Below are 7,406 nucleotides of genomic sequence, written 5' to 3'. Positions count from 1 at the left end.
TGCTCCATTAGCATTTTGTATAAAGTGTGAACAGGTGAACAATGTGGGCAGTTTCAGTCTGGGTCTCAGGTGTGAACAGTACAGGACTTTATGAATGTGAACAATAGACGTGTCACAGGTGTGAACAATGCAGGGGGATCACCGGTGTGATCAATACAGTGGATTAGTCTGAATTTGAGGTTTAAACAATCCAGGGTCCAGTTAATATCTGTAGTGATACCATTTAAAGCTTATACATGTTAAGCAAACACAGCAGGTAGGTGGGGGCCACACAAGGGGGGTCACCAGTTGGACGGCCCTGTAGTACAGCAATATCGATTAATGGTGTCTGTGTGGTCTCAACTACATACACAAGACCATATAGACAAGTCAGGATATAAATAACAAATTTGGAAATACAAGTGTAATAACCTTGTCGAGGCATAGTCTGCTCCGTGTGGTGATGATGATCTCCTTCCCCTTTAACACATACAGACATTGAGTGCAGCCTAAGCAGGGGTACCCTTGGATTTAGCTCTCAAAAAGATACTTACTTCCCTGGTTTTGACCTTACAATATGAGAAAATGGCAGAGACTACACTAGTTGGGCCTCTTTGGTATGAAATAAATGATGGCCATCCCAATTTCTGTAATAAGGGTTATGCATTTCCTAAAATATACCAATGCTTGTGTAACTCATATTAAACTCCTGTATTTCCCCATTTTTGGTGTCACTGTCTAGTCTCTTCACCCTAGAAAGCTGACTCACTGGAATGGATTCATAGTATTTCTTAGAATTTGATTGCAATCTGTAGGTTTTGTATATAAGGATGTGCTAAAACATTCATCCTGACCATTGTAGAGCAATGCATCAAGACAATGTAAGCTATGAAGATCAAAAGCAAGTGGCAAAGTAATTAAGGGATGTATCACATTCATGGTCAGACCATGGAACCACAATATGCTAAACATAATCCATAATTCAAAAACATTCCTGATGTATCTTCATGATGCTAAACATAACTGACAAATTCCACATCAGTAGTTACTGCTACTATTGCTACTACCAATTTTGGAATTGCCATTTTCCTTTGAAGCTTTTATCAAAAATACATTCTTATTTGCTTTGTCTCTGTAATAATTATGTCCTGGCTTTTAATTTTTTAATTAGCTTTAAGACATGGTGCTCCAAATTATGGACGGACACTGTATACAAGAGCTAACATTACATATCCCATACCTAGGTGTAGTTTATGAGATAATATCTTAACATTATTTCTGTTGTTTTCCTTTTTATTCTGAGTATTGCTTTCATTTTAATTGCACTTAGTTCTGTCTGATTGCACTAAATTGTGGTATATGTTCTCTGATATTTTGAGAATGTAGTAATGTTTAAGTTTGGCACACCATATCAATCAATATCAAAAAGCTAGGTGCTCACTATCTGAAGGCTGCCTGACAGCCCCATAATATATAATAGAGTTTTGGGAGTTGAAACAAATTGGGTCTTTTTTTCATTTGTATTGTAAAATGATGTAATAAAATAGATTGCTTATGTTAGACTGGTGTGCCCTGTTCACTCTATTTTTATTTATTTTCTAATCACTACTTATTTATTTATTCTTTTATTTTTCTTGTAAAATTATTACACATGCAAATGCATATTATGCAGTTAATGAAATTATTAATTTTTTTGACAGCTGATAAATGTGCATATAAATGTGAGGAACTTACCTGGTGGTCTAGTGATGCGGCGGGGACGCCCACCGCGCCGCTCCTCTTCGGCCGCACGCCCTCGTGGGATTTATAGACGCCAGCGCTTTTGCCTGTGATAGGATTTGTTCCTGGTGCTTCTGAGCTTAAGCTATTTCTGTCTGAACCTGTTTGTGATTCCTGTTGTGACCCCTGCCTGGCTTTTGACTATTCTGACTTCTGGATCCTGACCTTTGCCTGTATACCGACTACCTCTTCTGATTAACCCTCTGATTGATTTCCTGGTTTGACCCTTGCCTGCCTGACTATGTTTATTCTCTGCCTGCCTCGACCCGGCCTGATCTGACTACTCCATTGCCTAAGGCCTTGTACTACGGCTGTAGGAATATGCTTAAAATCACGTTTCCTATGCCTTCACCTTTAAATTCTTATATTACACAGTTAATTGCTTGTAACTGTAATTGCAAGGTACATCTTGAAGAAACTGCATACCGTTACTAAAATCTATGTAACTTCAGCTGTTGCACTTTAGTTAGTTCTGTAACTTTGACATCTTGCCTCCCCCACCCTATGTAACTTGTTTGCGTCTTCTAAATGTAACACATGCCCTATTCCTGTGATTCTGCAAACTGTGCAGTTTGTTGTCTCTCTCCTTGTATGCGGTTAAAGGAGGGGCTATAGGGGGCGTGCAAAGAATATACAATTTAGCTTTACATGCTAATAAACAGACAAGTTTTGCATCATTTCTTGTGTGGTGTACTGCTTGTCTCCCGGAGATCTCTGGATCCTAAGTGAGGGGCTCTAAGGGCGTGGCAGGTGGAAGGGCGGTCAAGGACCGAAAACCCTACAGTGTCAGAAGCGGGATGCTCAGCTTTCGGTGAGTACATTCCTTTTGAAAGTCTAACCGTGTCTGTTGCATCGATAAGTAAAATTGACAATCATACTACTAGGTAGTGTCACAGTGGCGTGTCCCGTTTTAATATAAGGAAAAGGAGTGTCTGTGTGGTAGCAAGGCTCCACAGCCTCGGGGACAGGGCTGAGGGTTAGATCCCCTCTCCCGGCTTTAAGCCCACCTGACACAAGGTGTCCACGTGATAAGATTGGTCAAATTTTTTTCCTCCGCCAAGGAGTTCCTCACAAGGGATACTTGTCTTTTTGTTTGTCAATATATGCATATGTGTTGTTAACCTTGTTGTTGTAAGAGTATGTCAGTCTAAAAAAAAAAAAAAAAAACTTTTTCAAAACATGTTCTGGTGGATGTCCTTCATGAATGACATCTAACTGTTTATTTGTGCATGGAGAATTGTTAATAATACATACTTTTACTACTATTTGTCACTTGTGTTAATCATATATATATATATATATATATATATATATATATATATATATATATATATATATATATATATATATATATATATATATATATAGTCTATTGGAAATTGCTTTGCAAGGTCTCTGAGTCTAGCAACAAAATTTCCAAGAGCCGGCAGGTAAGCCACTTGTTGTTTACCCAAGGGAATTTCTTTTGCTAGTGTTCAGATGTCACAAGCGTTGTTTTAAGTAATTACAACCTATATGTACTGTATATATAGAATATATGTACGGATATGTTTTGATGTTTTGTGATGTGTTCTAAATGTTAAAGTGTAGGATGTTGGTATAATTGTGTTATGGATTGTCTACTGTTAACTGTTGTGTGACCACAATTGTGGATTGCTTCCCCTCCCCTCTGTCTTTTTTAGTCTTGTGGTTGTCATTCTACATGAGACATAAACTCTGGATTCAATCCGGAGGCAAGCTGTCTTTTCTAATCAAATTTATGAGTCCAGGAATTAGGTAACTAGTTGGGAACAGTGAGTAACAGAATTTAGAAAACACATAAGCAGTATTTGTTAGGAAGAACAGCAAGTCTCATTGAATACTACACTACTTGATAGGATAGAAAGTTGCTATCTTGCCATCAGTGTTAGTATTCTATATTCTCCTCTGATAAAAGATAATAAATCATGTATGTTTAAGAGAGTTTGGGGAACATGTTTAAGTTAAAGAAAGTAAAATCAGAAGAGTCATTGCTGTAAGGAGACACTGCTAAGCTAAGAGATTGCTTAAGATATTTGTGTATGAATGTGTGCATGAGGCAGAGTGTTTAGGCAAGCAGCTGGCCACTGCTTGTCTTGTGTCATGTGTAAAATTGTTAGTGAACACCACAGATGTATTAAATAAATAAATAAATAAATAAATAAATAAATAAATATAAAGGTACTACAAAACTGAACACAAGTCTTAAAAGCAACAGACAAAGTTAAATGCTTTGAATAAGCCAAAGCAGAAATTGATAAGCAAAATATTTCTCTGTGTTTTATAACTTGTCTCTCTTTTTGACCCCCTCCCCTCCACTCAATTCAGCCTTTCTCACATTCTTTCTGAAAATTTTTTTTAACTGGTTTAAATAATAAAGATTTAGTTGTTATGTTAGCATAATGGAATGATACAAGGTATATCAGGTGCTAATTTTTATTTTTTTGTTTTATAGGAAGAGATATTATTTGATTAAAAATACTGTGCACAAATGCAATGGAAAAATGAAGTGCGGAATAGGTTAAGTATTGTCACAAGTAGTAGATATCTAGTTTGGGTGGCAATGTTGCCTATGTAGATCCAGAAAATAAGAAAATAAGGAGAACATATTATTTGCAGTTTTGCAGATAAAAAGGGGATTTGTATGGGTTGTGCATTAGACAACAAAGTAAAAATTAGGCTAAGAATTGTCTTATGTGAAGAGATAAAGGTTCAGATAAGGTGCTGTGTTGAACTGTTATGAGATGTTGCAACGTATGTAGGTTTAATACAATCAAAAGAGTAAAGTAAGAAAAAAAAATATATTAATGTTGATTGTGCTATTGTGAAAATATAACTAAGATGACATCTGTGCTATAGTTGCAATTCTTCCGTTGTGGGTGTATCAAGGGATCTGCCCATATCCATTTACATGTCCAGCCAATTGGGTAACATAGAGGTGATTGCTAAGGTTTTAATAACCTTCAGAAGCAACAGTTCTGCACTTACTTACTGTACTTGTGCGTTATATATATCCATAGAGTACAGTTTATGTATTATTTTGAAACTCTATTGTTCGCTTGTCTCATAGGACACATTAGCTAAGGAAATTAAATAGCTTCATATTTCTTCATTACCTTGGAAAGTGCACACCCTCAGATTTCATAATATGTTGACCATCGACCGTAATAGTCTCTGGTCAAAAGGAGGGATAGTGTAGGCTTTCCTAAATATGCAGCACCAGTGTTTATAATATTTTTCGAGCATGTTAATAACAAAGTATCTTATCAAGGGGGAAAGTATATTTGATCAACAACTATCCCTGATTAAGGAAAGATACTATGATAACGGAACTCTTATCTGCTCAGTTTTAGACACTGTTTAGTCCTGATCAACAATCAGTCTTTTCTGCTCAGAATGAAGGATCTATTGTATTTATATGTGTCTCTTTATTTGCCAACAGTCAGAATATAAGCATACACTGCCTCTTTAAGTTTTGATTTATTGTATAAATTATTTCCTGATCAAAGTTCTATTGCCTCCATCTGCAATCACTATCATTAAGTATCAGGTACCCACTAGGTGTTATGACCTCGTTGTACTAAGGTAATGTACTTGGCATAATCTACATAGCTATTATTGCAAAATAATCTGTTCTACCTGTTGCCTCTAACAATGTTTTTATCAGGTCTTCAGAATCAAAGTATGTCTGAAAAGAAGGAACAAATGCTTAATGCCAGATGTACACCTATTTGTGCACAACATAATATGGGTAAAACTGTTCCAACACCTGTTAAGCATTCTACTAAAGCAATATATTCATTCCAAATGTTATAGATAGATTATATTCAGTTACCTAAGTGTTGCATTTTTGAATGTGTACTTGTTTATGTTGATCAATTCTCTGGTTGGTTAGAAGCTTGACCAGAGGCTTCGCTGGAGACCAATGCCAATAAGATGTTTAGGAGATTATGTGCAGATATGGAATGACAAAAGGCATTGTCCACAGACCAAGGTACACATTTCACTGGACAAGTAATACAACAAGTTTTGCATAGTATATCATCCATAAGTTGAAGTGGAAAAGTTAAATGGCATCATTAAAATAGACTCTGCAAGGTGTGTGCATAAACCAGGACTGTATGGCCAGATGTTTTGAACCTAGTTTTTATGCCTAACTAGGCTCACAGATACCTTTTTGGAAGACCAGCATGCACGACTCAATGCTTTACTCTTGCTGATCTACTTTGCATGAACCATCGAAGTTTGACTCAGTATGCTACCCAGTTGCACTGGAACTGACCAAATTGTATTTTTGAGTTTATTCTGCATTACCAGATCCAGCAGATGTTCCATGATCACCTAGCTTTGCTTCCGGAAAATGAGTCCTCATCAAAAGGCACTCCGGCTGTGCTGGGATGGACCACTTCAAGAGCCTCTTGCTACAGATACTGCAGTGAAAGTGGAGTGGAAGCCCAAGTGGACGCACTCATCACACTGTAAGAACACTCAGCTTCAACCAGTTGTGTAAGTGGGGGAATTGTAGGACACAATAAAGCCTCTTTTCCCAGCACCACCTAAGTCCCAGGGACCTCAATATCCAATGCTAATGCAGGGAGGTCCCCTTCGGGTGAAGATCATACTCCAGGACAACAACCGAGGACAACACGTTAACATCACATCATCTTTTTGGGTTACATATTTTTGCCCGAGAATTCGTTTTATTGTGGTCATTGTGTATTGTGGACTTTGCAACTGTTTGAGCCTAAAAGTACTAAATACATGTTATGGCAGCAGCCACACCTAACAACTTCCGATTTCTGGAAATGCACACACTCTCTTTTTACCGCTTGCAGCATGCCTTATATTATAAACGCTCTAACACCATAGAGGATTTAACAAAGATGCCAAAAAGGTAATTCCATCCTTCTCCAATACAATACCACTCTCATCCTTATGGCTATATTATAGTTAAGATAACTGGGTTCTGTTTGGTGCAACTCATTTCATTTGTACAATAGCCTTTCGCTCTGGCTTCACTTCCTGAGGTCAGTGTCTCCTTCCCATTTGAGTCATCCCTTCAGGATGAAAGGAGGGATTGTAGGAATATGCTTAAAATCACGGTTCTTATGCCTTCACCTTTAAATTCTTATATTACACAGTTAATTGCTTGTAACTGTAATTGCAAGGTACATCTTGAAGAAACTGCATACCGTTACTAAAATGTATGTAACTTCAGCTGTTGCACTTTAGTTAGTTCTGTAACTTTGACATCTTGCCTCCCCCACCCTATGTAACTTGTTTGCGTCTTCTAAATGTAACACATGCTCTATTCCTGTGATTCTGCAAACTGTGCAGTTTGTTGTCTCTCTCCTTGTATGCGGTTAAAGGAGGGGCTATAGGGGGCGTGCAAAGAATATAAAATTTAGCTTTACATGCTAATAAACAGACAAGTTTTGCATCATATCTTGTGTGGTGTACTGCTTGTCTCCCGGAGATCTCTGGGGCTCTAAGGGCGTGGCAGGTGGAAGGGCGGTCAAGGACCGAAAACCCTACAACGGCTTCCTGTCCAAATACTTTGCTATACAGTCGTGCCCCTCTGCCTATCCAGAACTCTCATCTTGCACCTCTCGTTTAAGTCCACGTGGCAT

The sequence above is a fragment of the Xenopus laevis genome, chromosome 7L (assembly GCF_017654675.1).
Source record: "Xenopus laevis strain J_2021 chromosome 7L, Xenopus_laevis_v10.1, whole genome shotgun sequence".
Classification (NCBI taxonomy): domain Eukaryota; kingdom Metazoa; phylum Chordata; class Amphibia; order Anura; family Pipidae; genus Xenopus; species Xenopus laevis.
This window is presented reverse-complemented; position numbering follows the sequence as displayed.